The 14,207-nt window shown below is 47.3% G+C and overlaps 1 protein-coding gene across 1 annotated transcript in view; it reads left to right on the top strand.

The window, feature by feature from the left end:
* Window positions 1-8,049: 8,049 nt before the first annotated feature.
* LOC108157416 overlaps window positions 8,050-14,207 on the top strand; it is a 31,416-nt gene continuing 25,258 nt past the window's right edge. Inside the window, exon 1 of the mRNA XM_017289467.2 lies at window positions 8,050-8,257. The gene's annotated coding sequence lies outside the window, so the exon portion shown is untranslated. The remainder of the gene's footprint in view (window positions 8,258-14,207) is intronic.

The following is a 14,207-nucleotide window of genomic DNA, read 5'->3' on the forward strand; positions in this document are numbered from 1 at the left end:
GATTCCCTCTTTCCTGTGCTTTTATAACAGATTATGGGCACGTTCCTGATGCTGTAAATAATTAATGTCGTCTTCGCAAAGAAACTGTAGTCGACTCTGAGATTTCTCTTCTTAAATACTATGTACATGCTTTTAGTATCATTTAAATTGGATATTTGATGTCTTTATCAAAGTTTTAACTACATCAATTCATCATAATTACAAAAGTATCTTGTTGCACAGATTTTTTGTATCTCATGGATCTGCTTTACATAACAGAAACTTGACAGTGTAAGATATCTCCAGCTTTCTATGGTTCTTGGGATCCTACCACATTTCTATATTAGCTCTACCATAAGACTTACTTATCCACGACCATAATATACCCCTGGATGGTAAGAGTATCGGCGTATTCAATACGTGTCGCACATAACTTGGATTGCATAATAAAACGCTTGCTTGGTGGGGACATGACGTCCAGGTTTTTATAAGCTGTCAATTTGTTTACGCGTCGCTGGCTGTTGTCGCCGTAGGTGCTCTCTTTGACTTTGTGGCAACTGAAATATTAACAGCTCCTATGATGCCCCATGTCCTGGCCCCCTGCGAGTATATCATATTTTTAGCAGACAGATAATACTCCAGGGAACTGGTCGCTCAGAGGCTGATTCTGGCTGAGCCTACCCAGAAAAAGGCCCAGGAAATGCGCAGAATAATACAGCCAGGCCACAGAAAAACAAGATGCTCCCAGCCACCCGTATCCGGATCGTTACGGTCTGGGGTCGCCATGCCTCATGCGTGCGTTTAACTATGTAGATGCCTCGTTGTGTGTGCGTATAGTCTTTCGTGTGTGCGGAGGTGCTGGGGATTGGGCGAAAGCTGAGGCTGAGGCTGACGGTGGCGACAAACGCATAAAACAGCATAATTTGTCAGCATGAACACGGCAGCCACACGCCAGTGGCATAACAATGAGCCCCGAGTCCCACAAGCCAGCCACTTTCTGCTTATTGGTGATATATGCCACGGCCAGGAGAGAGTCAGCACCGCACCATTGCCAAAAGCATTCTTTGGGCAATGCACACAGGTGCATATTTGACACTTCCGGCACGTCATTTATTGGCAAATGTTGAACATTTTCTGCATCCAGCCACAAACCTAGAAAAAGCTAACGGGTGATTGAATATTTCCAATCAACTTTACCCTTTTTTCATTAAGAGCAGCCTTTTCCGAATGCTTATATGTGGCACACTCATATATCATAAGAGTGTGGTTTGTATACTCTGTGCCCACAACTATTACGAGGATTATTACATGTGTCAGATATTTTCCATCTCCGAGTAGTCAAAACGGCTTTATTTACGTACATTGCAGTATTGAGACAAACCATTTCCATACACCTGACTCATCTGAGGGTCTGTATGCGGGCGAAATTAATGTAAACTGAATTATTCCCACTGCCAAAGAGATTTTGGACACCGACCAGGGCCGTGTCCTTCACTGGCCTTTGTGTCCCAGCCCTTGTGCACAAAAACAAATTAAGAGAAACAAACTGTTTGCATTCGGTTCTAATGCAATTCTTTGTTCATTTGCTTAGCTTTTAGTTCATTAAGCATTGTGCCAGGTGGAAGTCGCTGCAGGACTCTCTCCCTGGCATTCGTCTGCTCGTTTCGCAGTCGAATTTTACAACAATGTGCACTCAGACCCACCCAGCTATAGATGCATTTATGTGTGTACCGCACATGTTGTTTATAATTGCATGTTCATATTACAACGAGTATGCAATGCTTGGCCTCGTTTTATATTTTTTTGATTTGTGCACGAGTTGATTTCGCTGCTTGTTGTGCGCTTAAGTGGCAGACCCAGGACCAACCCAAGAACCAGCCTCACAGGTCGAGCACCAGGAGCGGCCCGGGGCTGGCAATTAAAAACTTTCATACGCTGGACGCACAAAAGTAGACTATGCCAGCTATAGCCATTCGAATCGATTGGGAGAACGCTCCATTGCCTCGTCGATTATTCCTCCTGTACATACATGAAGGTATCCATACAAATATCCGTAAATAAATGGACAATAAGCATCAGTAGCGTGGACAGCATCCGAAAGAGGGATTGGTTGGTTGTGTACAAGTTCATAATGAAAATGAAAATATACACATACTCGTACAAACTGTGAAAATATACATGAAATCATTTTGGCCCCAAGATTACCATTCGGTCCATTATCTTTCGCTCCCCCTCTGCTTACGCTCCTGGTATGCAGGAATTTTTATTCGTGTTTTTCGTAGTCAATTTGCAATCGGCTTGCGTACGCGAGAATTGCTTAAATTCGTTGTAAATACGAAATATGAAGGCAGCCGGCAATGAGCCTTCCTGCGGAGCGTATTCAATCATCGCCGACATGGCTCAGCCACAAGCCCTTGCCTAGCAGCTAATTTAAATGGAAATTGACATTAAAACATATGCCAAAGTGTCTTCCCCGCACACGAACCGAACCGACTTCAAAGGAGCTGGCTGGTACCGAGACAGATGGATGGTTGGGCCCAACGTACCGCTTCCTTGCTTACATAATTAGCTTGTTTTTTATGCAATCAAAAGCAACAACAGCCAAAGACAGTAGGGACGGCAGAGACTCCGGTGGAGTGGTGGGGGCCGTGGGCTGGGCGGGCCGGCTGCTGTGCTACTCGAGAGTTTTGATTTAATTGTTGCCATGGCAGCATATTCTTTTAATTTATGTCAATTTATTTAATCAGACATTTGTTGCCATTTGTTGCTGTCCCTGTCGCTGCCGTTGTCGCTGTGGCAAGGACTGCCACTCGCTCGATGGTGGGGCACAACCCACGACATAGCGACTCCATGGTATTTGTAATTAAAAACCTCTCGGGCGGCCAAGCTAATTTGAAAATTAACTGCCGGGCGAGATTCACGTTCAGGTCGCCTCATAAAAAACCAAACCAAAGCGGCGAACGGCAAATGGAGAGTGGAAAACGAAAAGCGCGGCAATAAAAAATAATACATTTATCAATCAAAACTCCAATGAGGAACGGAACTCGCCCAAAGTTGCAGCATAAAAATATTCATTTTATTCAGAGGAGAACGAGAGCCTGGTGTAGGCGGTGGGTGGGTGGAACATTCGTTTAATGGTTTCCATTTTGCCAGCGCAATTCCGCAAGCCGCAGAGAGACAGAGGATGGGATGGAGTATGATGGGTGCAGATGCTGGAGCTGGAGATGGAGCAGGAGCAGGAACATTGAGGACACGACAAGGACGTGCACGAAATGCGCAAGTTCACGCACGTCACTCGAATTTGAGCCGGCGTGGGAGTAGGAGTGGGAGTGGGGCCCCGGCTCAATGTGGGTCAAGGAAGAGAAGATGGTAATGGAGATGGATACGGAGATGCGTGCTAATGCTAATTTTTGAATGCCTTTTGTGGTTACCCTTGTTGTTGCAGCAACAGCAGCATCCACTTCATTAAGAAGCCATGCCCGGGGAGGAAGGGGCCCTCGAAAACCAATTTGAATGGTGCTTTCTAAAAAAATATCATAAGCAAAACTTTTTCAATATATATTTAAGCAAAATTCATGTTTTCACTGGTTGCTTTTCGTTTATACTTCAATTTGTTGTACAAGTATGCTGTTGCGTGAGCTGTTTATCAAGTTTCATTGTACAGTGTGGCACGAACCCCCTCTCCATCCTCTCCAACCTCCCACTGCTCTTTGTTCTTTGCTGTGGTCGCAAAACTTTGCTCCGGGGATGATTACCCACTGGTCTTGCCACGGCCCCATACCGAGACCCCCATGCACCGACCCAGACCCATACCCATACCCCACGCGGTCCGCATCAAATGGCTTTTTAATCTTTTGAGTGCCGCGGAACCAATAAGTGGGCAAGCCTCGTCGCTGCATGTGAGTAAAATGAATCCAAAAAGAAGGCAAACATCCAACTCAAATAAAGAATATACTCGTATGTGTATATAAATATATCTCTGCTTATTTATTATTTTATGTTTTATCTCTGGCCTGTCTGTGGCAATATTTACTCGGCCATGGAGCTGCCATTGATCCGGGCATGGGTTTCATTTATTTTCTTTTTTTTGGCTTTTCTTTTTTTTCGTATTCCTTGCAGGACTTTGTAGAACTTTGTAATTAAATGCAAATTAAGTGAACCGTCATTTGCGCCTTGATTTTTTACCCCTTTTTTCCTGCCGAAGGTCGAAGGGCATGGGCAGACAACTTTAAACTTGTTGGCAAACTCTTATTGCCAAAGTCCTCAATAAAGTCGAAGACTCTATTAGCGCCAATGTTGCGTTAATGGCGGCCGGGCCCAAAAGGAGATGAAGCCGAGCGGAAGTGTTACCCCTGATTGAAGCAACTTTTCTAATTAGCGTCAGCCAGCGGATTCTTAAGAATTCAAGCCGAAGCCTGTTGCGGATCTCGTATGCATATCAAACGCGGCTTAATGAGCCGCCTCGCGGAACTCTTTCTCTCTCTCCCATCCGCGTGGCAAGACAAACACTAGCATGAAATATGCAATCTGCTCAAGCACGCAAATGCGGCGCAATCAGAAACCCCTCCACCAGGCATTAGAAATCCCCAGCCTAACAAAACTAAAGAAACTTTCCAACGCAAAAACCACAAAAACAAACGCACCAATCGACATTGTCGATTATATTTCCACTTTGGCAGAGGATAGAAGGCACCGGATCGGATCGGATTGGATGGGAATTGAGATGAGATGAGAGGAACGAGTAGGAATATCCCGGACTGCTTGGCAGCTGTTGAAAGTTAAACCAGAAGCATCAAAAGCGGCTGCTTCTCGTAATTACAGATTGCAAAACGAAACGAAACGAATCGAAAAGTAAACGTTGTCGATAAAGTTGAGCCAGAGCCAGACCTGGAGCTGGAGCTGCACAACCCGAGGGGCAAACTAGAGAGAGAGATACGAGCTGCCAAATGGGAGACGCCGTGAAAACCTGGCACAAACTTCAAAACTGATGACTGAGGCAGCACTCGCAATTGCAGTTGCAGTTGCAGAGGCAGTGTTCCAAGGTGGAGATCCAAAAAAGGGTAAACTTTCCATTGCCTCTGCATCTTAAGCGATTTTCTGCTACGCCAAGCTTCACAACAATATCCAGGAGTAGGCGTTCACGACGAGGCGAGTGTGTGAGCAAATTTACGGCAAACGAAAATTAAGAAACTTGCAGCCATCTCTCCTTAGACTCTGACTCAGACGTAGACCCAGAGCCAGAGCCAGACAGGAAGAGAGGCCCGAGGAGGGATGGCTTGGTATTGGGGGGTACTGGGGATACCAGGCGCTGATTGCATCGCCGGGATGAGTGGCAGGTCTGGGCATGGGGATGGCTTACTTATTTATGGCACACAGGTAAACTGTGCATGTGCCGGCTGCCATCATCTTGATAAATGTGCGCTGGTAGTGCATGACTATGGGAAATGGATTCCGAGCTGAGATGCTGCTCCTTGATTTAGCATGCGGCTGAGTTATGCGACCCCCCACCCAGCGCTAATCGGAGCGAACATACCCATAGCGCCCGTTCCCTCACGAACAGCAGCAGCAACGTCGATGAGGACTTCAATTAGGGCAGACTCCCTGGCAGGACAGTTGAAGATTTTGCTGGAAGCATCAGCATCAGCATCAGCATCAGTGGCAGCTGGTCAGCAGGCAGCCAAGTGGCAGCCGAGTGATGTGCTCCAGGCGAGACGCACTTACAAAGACAAATGTCGAGAAGGAAGATGGTTCTCTGTGAAACCTGAAGATGTAGCTGCCGGGCGCCCACTTGTCTGGGCGTCTTGAAAAATAAACTAGTCAGCATTTGTAGCGTTGATTGAATTGTTAGAGGTGAGCCCAGGGCCGGAAGCAGAAGCTGGCTTTACTACGCTACTACGTACACGTCCACGTACACGTACTTCCACAATGGAGCCCGGGTGCTTTTCAATTAAAACTATTGTCAACGACAATAAGTTATACAAGTAAAGAGCAAGCTGCCTCTGCCGCTGCCACTGCCGCTGCCACTGCCCTCTGCTGATGCCGCTGACAGCCGCACGTACGCTTAATTAGAAAAAGTTGCATTTTTTCCTCCTCCGGTTTTTGCTGTAACAGCGGCGCCCTGTCCCTGTCTGTCCACCTACTGGCCACGCCTCCAGCCAGCTGTCAGCTGGTCACACGCCCACATTTTGCAGCGGAAGTAAATTTACACTTCAGCTTCAGTTCGTAATATTTTTTATTCCCTTCCGACGCGAGCGTAAAGCGCGACTAATTTTCTTGAGTCCTACGCTCGTTCCTCGTGTTTCCTCTTCCGTAATCCCAGAAAATTGTATAAAAAATGCAAAAAGCCAGACCACCCTCCCACTCATAATTTTCTAAAAACTGAGTGGAATGGGAGGTGGGCGGATGGGGTTGGTGGCTCACACCCACGGAGAAGAATGCACTCCGCTCTCTGTTTGCTTTTGGCGCGTGTGACTCGTTCGCCTGGCCTTTGTTTTTTCCTCTAGCCGCTGTGGCTTTCTCTGTTGGCTGATGGCTGATTTCCCCGCATTCTTCTGCTTCCCCTTTTTTTTCCTCCGTGCACTTTGTCCTTTTGACTTGGCTGGAAGGAGCGAGACCGATGGTGCCGCGCAACCCTTGGACAGGGACAGGACAGGAGTGGGTCCGACCGAGAGACAGTGCCGGATGTCACGTGCGCATCATTTTCCAACAGCTTTGTTGCTGCTCGCTGTAATTATAACAAGGCGCAGCTTAAATTAGTTGGATGTGCTCCTGGCTGGAGCGGGAGAAGGGAAGAGAAGAGAAGCTACATGAGCAACCTGAACTCTTGGCAACCTTTCGACCTGCGAACCTTCCGACCTGCCAACCTGTGTGCTGGTTCCGTTTCGGACCTGGACCTGGACCTGGGCTTTCATTAAACCAGCTCGCTCGCCTGTTCGCATGCGATTTTTATAGCTCCCGTTCACATTGTTTGGCGTGGCCGTGTTCTGGCCCTATTCGTATTCGGGCCCTGCTGCTCCCCTCTCACGACGCTACGAGTATGTGTTGGCTGGTTAGTTGGTTCGGGGTTGTGTTTATTTGGCTCTTTGTTTAGTGTATTTTCTGTCAACGTCAGCGTGATTAGTTGTGCCACATTGTGCAGGCTTTGTTCTCGCTCACTCTGGCCTCGCCTGGCATTGTCATCGGTCCATTGGGGTTACGGGCACACAGCGCACAAATACAAATAAAACACAAATTTCCATACTCGTACCACACGGGGAGAAGTCCGACCCAGTATCAGGTAATACCAATTAACAAAACGCCGTGCGACACGAACTCGACCCCAAAAATTACATACAGAGCAGAGCCCGCCACTTGACTTGATTCTGGTGGCGGCAGCGGATGCTTACATCATTAACGGCATCGTTCTTCACACACGGCAACACATTAGAACACTTTAAGTTGCAACTAATGAGACTCCAAAACATAATTGTTGGCATTTAGTTAGATGAGCGGCGCCAAGTTGACAGACACCAGTGCAACACATCCACACCTACCTCCACACACACACACACACACACGCACACACACATGGATACAACCCCACTCTGGCACTCGAAAAGTGACACGGCATGAAGATGAAGCAAATAAACAGCAACAACAAAAGCACAAGAGGCAGCAAATACGCCATGTTGTGGCGAGCAGGGGACGCGACAGGGACAGAGCTGGACTGCATTAGGGAAAAAGCGGGACAGCAGGGGTGTTGGTATGGGTATGAAGCACAAGGTGGACAGGACAACGAAAACAAATGCACCTAATGACACAATTTCACACTCACACAGGCACATTCGGGTGAAATACGCACCCACACACCAACACCGAGGCAAACTGGAGCAGCCAAACGATGGAAACTGTTATACAAGAGCTAAGAGAGAGCCGAGATGCTCTCTCTGTTCGCAGCACTCGCTTCGTTTCGTTTCCGCCAAGGCAGCCGAGGCAGCAGGCGATGCCGATGCCGATGCCGATGCTCTTGCGGCGAATCCGGCAAATGGCAATAGTCGCCTCGTCACCCAGTTGCCGTCGGTGGCCAGCGCATCGTGCCAGTTGCCAGCAGCCAACAAAGTGAAGCAGTTCTGGCCTAGACCCAGAGCCTCGTCTGCGAAAGCCGGCAAGTGACGCGAATCCTGTGTTTGTGCTCCTCCGAATCCCGGCTAATGTGATAATCAAAAGGGAACCAGGATTCACAGAAAAAAGTCCCGCATCTGGGACTTGCTCATCGAAAGATTGTTGTCTACTGGGTCGGGTATGTTGCACATGAATTTCATTTTACATTTGGGATTTGTTGACGCTGGAGCAGGAGCCGGAGGAGGCGGCATCTCAGCAGCAGCTTTTGGAGGATGGCTGGTGGCAGGAACCGGCACTAAAAGTAACGCCATCAAGTTTCAAGTTTCAACTTGTAACCTAGTTTTTTGTAATGCCAGACTCTAGACTCTGTACGTTTCACTATATATGTACGTATTACGTATACATGTTGCTGTGTGCAAAAGTGTGCGTGCTCGTGTTCATCCTGGCGCGCTTTTCTTGCACTTTACGTTGGCGCGCTGTTTTCCGCCAGTTTTCTCGGTGTATTTGTGTGTGCATTACATTTTCTTGGATTTTTCCGTATATTATTCATGCCGCCACCCAAAAAAGCACAGAAAACAAGAAAACAGCTCGGAAAAGTGCAATGGCAGCCAGGAAACGACGGGCGGGCGAGCAACTCTGTGATTTGTATGAATGCTGCCATTAAGCTGACGGCGGCACAAGCACAACGACAGCGATTCCCTGGCACGGTCCTCCATTACGTGCCGCGGCAGGAGCAACAGCAGCCTGCCTGTTTCTATAACGGCAACGGGGCAACGTGGCGTATGCGTAACGTGAGACCAGCAATTGCCGGGCGAATGGCGCACGAGGCGTATGCGAGCTGTGCATGGGCCAAAAGTTTTAATCTGTACGCGTATTACACAAAAGTTGTACGCCTTCCTCCAATGTATTCAATTGCCTTGAGTTTTATTTAAAAACAAATGGTGGCAGGTTCTCCTCGCTTATTTTGGTGTTTTTGTTTTAAATGACAAGAATTAAGATAACAAATTCGCAGAACAGAGCCGATCTGAGCCAAAGCGAGAAACATAAGCACGAAAACAAAGTAAAACAGCGTTAGGAAAATGCTGCGAAACTTTTTCTGTGCCGAAACAAAAGCCCGTCAGAGCACAGAACACGAGCGGGAAATTGTAGCGGAGCGCAAATAGAAAAGCCCCAACAACAATTGGAAATGCTTAAGCCAAAGTCGCGGGACGCTGTCAAAGTCAGGAAGCCGTGTGGCGCGGGCGGAAGTACCAGACAGGGCTCATGGCTAAGGCGCAGGCCGGGCTGCCTCTGAAAAAGTCTAATAAATTAAGCAATTTACATGAATTGTCGTTTGCTATGCAGCAGAACCCAACCCATCCACCTTTCTCCAGTACAACTCATTTGTACAGGGGGCCGGGGTTGGGGTTGGGCGTGTCGCAGGGCGACCAGGGATTTGTCAGAAGGGCAAAACTTTGCCACTCGTTGACAATGATTCGGTCCCCGGCAGCAAGAGTTTCCCAGCAGCAGCAGAAGCAGCAGCATCAGCATCAGCAGCCAAGGTAAATCCAAGCAATTTGTTTAATTTCATTATATTTCACTGTCGCTGATGTTGTTTTGCAGTTGCCATTGCCTTGTATGCGCTTATCTCTGCACATTTGCAACTTTTTCCGCTCTTCTCCCATTTTGTGTGCCCCACCAGTTGTTGCCTGTTATTTTGCCAACTTTTGGCCATGAAATTTATGTGCATATTTTGGCCATTCTGACTTTGAGTTGTTTTCCTTGTTGCACACGCAGTGCTAAATGTCAACTCGAGTGCTTGGGGCAGTAACCATATGTAGCCAGAGCCACTCCAGCTCCAGCGCCAGCGCCAGCTCCAGTAACTGTAGTTGTATCTGTATATCTGGCTGTTGTCAAAGTTTTCTACGAGATAGCCAGCAACAGTTCAAAGTTTCGTTTTTGTTTATTTGTTGCTGGGGCAAGGCAACTTTGGGAGCTTAGAGCTAATTTTTTGCTTAAAGTCAACATCTGGCACAGAGACCTAATCAAACTATTGATGGTTTGACTGATTGTGGCAGCAGATGCCAGTGTTTTTATTGCGAAAGCGACAGGTAAAAGTTATACCCACACGAGGCACGAAAAGAAGAAAAAGTTTCCAAGACTTTCTTTCCTTCATTTTGGCTTTAACTTTTCGGCAAAGTTTTCGCTTTCTATTTTCTGACACAGGAAATTGATTTCTGATGGGCCCAACTCACTCCGTTCCTCTAAGAAATGGAACCCTTTCAGGGAGAGCGTTTGACAACACACTTTGTACTGCTTTTGTTTTCGTTTCGATTGCGTCACGGCCTTGCCTTAGTGGGGGTCCTGGCCCGGAGCCTGGAGCCCGGAGCCCTGGCCCCTGTTAGGTGTTGTAACCCCTTTGACATGCGTAAATATTTTTCTTGCACTCTGTTTCCTCACAGTTTCCTCTCGCTCATGCTCTTTATTGATTTTGCATAAGCAGCAAGCAAGCTGCGGCGCAAAGTGTATGAAATTGAATCTCACATAAAACGCTGCAAGTACTTTGCATATCAAATCAAGTGTACGACACGTTGTGTGTCTTCTACAAGCATCTGGCAGGGGGACTCTGCCCCGTGGAGTTGTGCCGCCTTGTGGGAAAAACTTCAAACGGAAGACCCAGCAAGATGCGAGATTAAGCTACACATCTTGTTTTCATTGGAAACTATTCGTCCGAGCTCTGTCTTGACCATGGCCTGGCAAGGGCAAAGTTTCCCTAGCCGCAACTTGCACTCTAGCACTTAATCAACAACAAAACTAAATGCGGTCGGTCAGTGGTGTTTCTGACCCAGGGCTTTGTTCAGAAATGCCAGCCCCAGCCCCAGCCCCAGCCCCTGACGGATGTGTAAATACTCGTTGCTGATGCCAAAGTTGCCAAAGGCCACATGCAAATGCTGCTGAAAACATTTTCCAATTGCATAAAGTTTCATTTTGTCCAAAGTACTCAAACACCTGCTTTTGGTTTCTGCTTCTGGTTTTCTCTGCTTCTTGGGAAATGATTCTCTCCTCTCTTCCACCTCTCCCAAATATTTCGTTGCATAATTATTTTTTTATGCCCAACGAAACACACATTTTGTCACTTGCTGAGGGTAAAATGGCATTTTTTGCGCTTATTTAAGCCATTGCATAAATTTCATCCGGAAATGAATGCCAAGCCACCCACACACACACACACACACACACACACACACACACACACACATATACACACGCGTATGTATGGGTATGCAAATTTACTTTGCGGCTGGAGAATGGTGACCGAGCCTGGGGCAAGTGCAGGAGCTGCTGGTCCAGACCATAATGTGTGCTGGCCCTTAGCGAAAAGAGACAGACGTGTTTCAGACATTTAGCATACTCGTATAGCCACACACACATGCCGCCCCGCCATGCCCCCCAATGTCAAAGTTGTCCAAAGAATGTGAGCAAAATATTTTGCGAAATAAGGCGCGAATGAAAAATTTATAAAATATTCAAATAAGCATTTTACATTTTATCACCACGATAAGGAAATACTCATACGAGTACTCGCATGCCCTCTACCCGCCCTGGACTCATAAAAAATATCTGCGGCTGTGTGGGAGAGAGTCTCGCAAAAAATTACGGAAATATGCAAAATTTTAATAAAATTAAGCAAAATGCAGAAAGCATTCAGTGCGGGGCGGGATCAGCGCGGTGCGGTGTTGAAATTTCATCCAAACTTTTTTCCTAATGGAAAACCAAACCCTCAAACTTGATCCATAAAAGCCAGAACGTTTCAGCAGTGACTGCAAAATAAAACAATAAAAAATAATGAAGCAACAAGAAGAGCGGAAAAAATAACTATTTAAGTTTTAAGCGTTTGACGCTTTACAACCGCAAAATGTGGACACAAAGTTTCACACGCATTCCCGGGACTCCGAGCCCCTCCCCTCGTAGAAGTAGCAAGAAACAAGACGTCCCACGCATTGCCATGTTAACCCCGAGTTATAAAGTCAAGGATAAAATGCGAAAGTGCCGAAGTTTTAATTTAAATTTGAGCAGCTACGCACAGAGCAGATAAAAAATATGATCTCGCGCGGGGAGCGAGCTTTCGCCTCTCTCTTTCTATGTCCCTCTTCCCCCAGTTGCCAATAACTCAGGGCGGGTCGCAGAACAGATACAGAAATTGAAGTTCTTTCCGGGAAAGATGCTAACCAGGAGAGAGAGTCAGAAAGAAAGCGCCGCTCCGCGCCGCGCAAGAGTTACGATGCCTTTGAGTAAAACACTTTCTGCGGTCGCCCGCACACCCGCCCTCCAGCCACAGTCGAGCTGCGCCGGGCGTTATCTACATAACTCATACGCACTGTGGCGCGCCCAGGCCAGGGCAGGACTGGCTGGCAGTCGAGTGGCGGCACTTTCGCCCGCCACCGCCGCATAGTTTATTCGTGCAGGGAGCAGGAGCAAGAAGCGGGAGCAGCTAAGGGCTGCAAAAATTTGCAACACATGGCGGACGAAGCGTCCTCCTCCAAGCACTCGTACGAAAATACCCCACAGACACTCCCAGTTAGACACATGGTGCGATTTAAGCTTACGTAAATATGGCCATGGTTTCAGCTCTCCCCGTTCCCCTACACTCGTATTTTTTCTCATCTTGCCAACATCCTCAGCTCCAGCTGGCTTATCGACTTGCGCTGGTGGCAGGTAAACTCTTTGGCTTCTACCTGGGGGGCCGGGGGGTGCACTGCAGCACGATTCCGGTATTATCTATGCATGAGTGTTTTTAATTTCTCTTCTGGCTCCTATGCGGATACTACCCGCCCTGATGCTCTGATTAAGCTTCATCCACCAAGTTGTTTAAGGCCACTTTTTGGGTATGGTATCCCCCTTGCAGTATTTACCGCTTAAAAACTTTACGAAATTCCTCACTTTAGTTTTATTATTGGGCAAAATTCAACTCTTTTCCAAGTCTTAATCCATCAGTGTCTGGAGATCCTGCGCCTCAAAACAGTCTGCTCTCCATTTCATGGAGCTCACTCATCTCATTCACGCCCACGCAATCGACCGCCAAGAAGTGGCAAACGGAGAGAAAGAAAATAACAACAAGGACCAGACTCTACTCCACCCATCATTTACACTAGTTTCCATGACACTAGCAGAGAGCTGGCGGTAGGGCGGGAGGGCGGCAGGGTGGTAGTTTTCCCAGCCATGAATGGCTGAATGACAGGCGCAATGAATTGCTGGACCAAGGACTGCCTACTGCGGACTGGACTGGGTAATGGGTAAACCGACGCAGCCAGGTGGTGGTGGTGCCAGAACGAGTTGTGTGACTAATACAGAGGCATTCAATTGACACGCTGCTTGCCCCAACTAGCCGAAGACAATAGGCAATAAAGCAGCAAAATCAACCACAACATGATGTGCATACTTTGCGACTAGCTCAAGAATCGAAGAGCGCAAAACAAAGGCACAGAAACCACATGGGAGTCGTAAAACATCCGATCTGTAAGAGGGAACCAAAGAAAAAGTCGCACAAAAGTCACAAATCATTTAATTTTCCATACGAAAAAGTATTTTAAGAGCAGGGTTGACAGTCGCATTGGAATGCCTGGGTCAGTGCATACAGGGCTAAACATTTCGCTGGGTTCTGCGTAATTCCATTAACTTGGCAATTTTCAACCTGAGTCTGAGTTAATAAGAAGACCGCCAGGAGTTTCCTTATGTGGTCCTCCGCCACGAACTCATTTATTTTCTCGTTCATTTGTGTATGCGGAATTATAAAAAACGCAATAAAGAGGAAAACCTGAGCTGCAGACAATGAATGCCATGGGTAGTGGATCCTTGGAGCTGCTGACAGCCAGAGCTGTCTGCTGAGCGGAGAGATGTGGCACATGAAATGAAAGTTTCACTACTGATTGAGTCAATGATGATGCCATTAAAAGTCGCAAATTGATGTTTTTGTTTCAAATGTGTCAGCCATCGTGGGCTTCGTGTGTGTGTGTGTGTGTGTGTTTGTCTTTGCATGTGTGCTGGGTGTGTCCCTGTGTTTGTGTGTGTGCCAATTACAAGCGTTAGACGCTGTTATTCGCATTCTAACAACGGAAACAAGCCAGAGATTTATTTTTGATATTTCCGCT

This window comes from Drosophila miranda, chromosome 2 (genome assembly GCF_003369915.1).
Source record: "Drosophila miranda strain MSH22 chromosome 2, D.miranda_PacBio2.1, whole genome shotgun sequence".
In the NCBI taxonomy this organism is placed as follows: Eukaryota; Metazoa; Arthropoda; class Insecta; order Diptera; family Drosophilidae; genus Drosophila; species Drosophila miranda.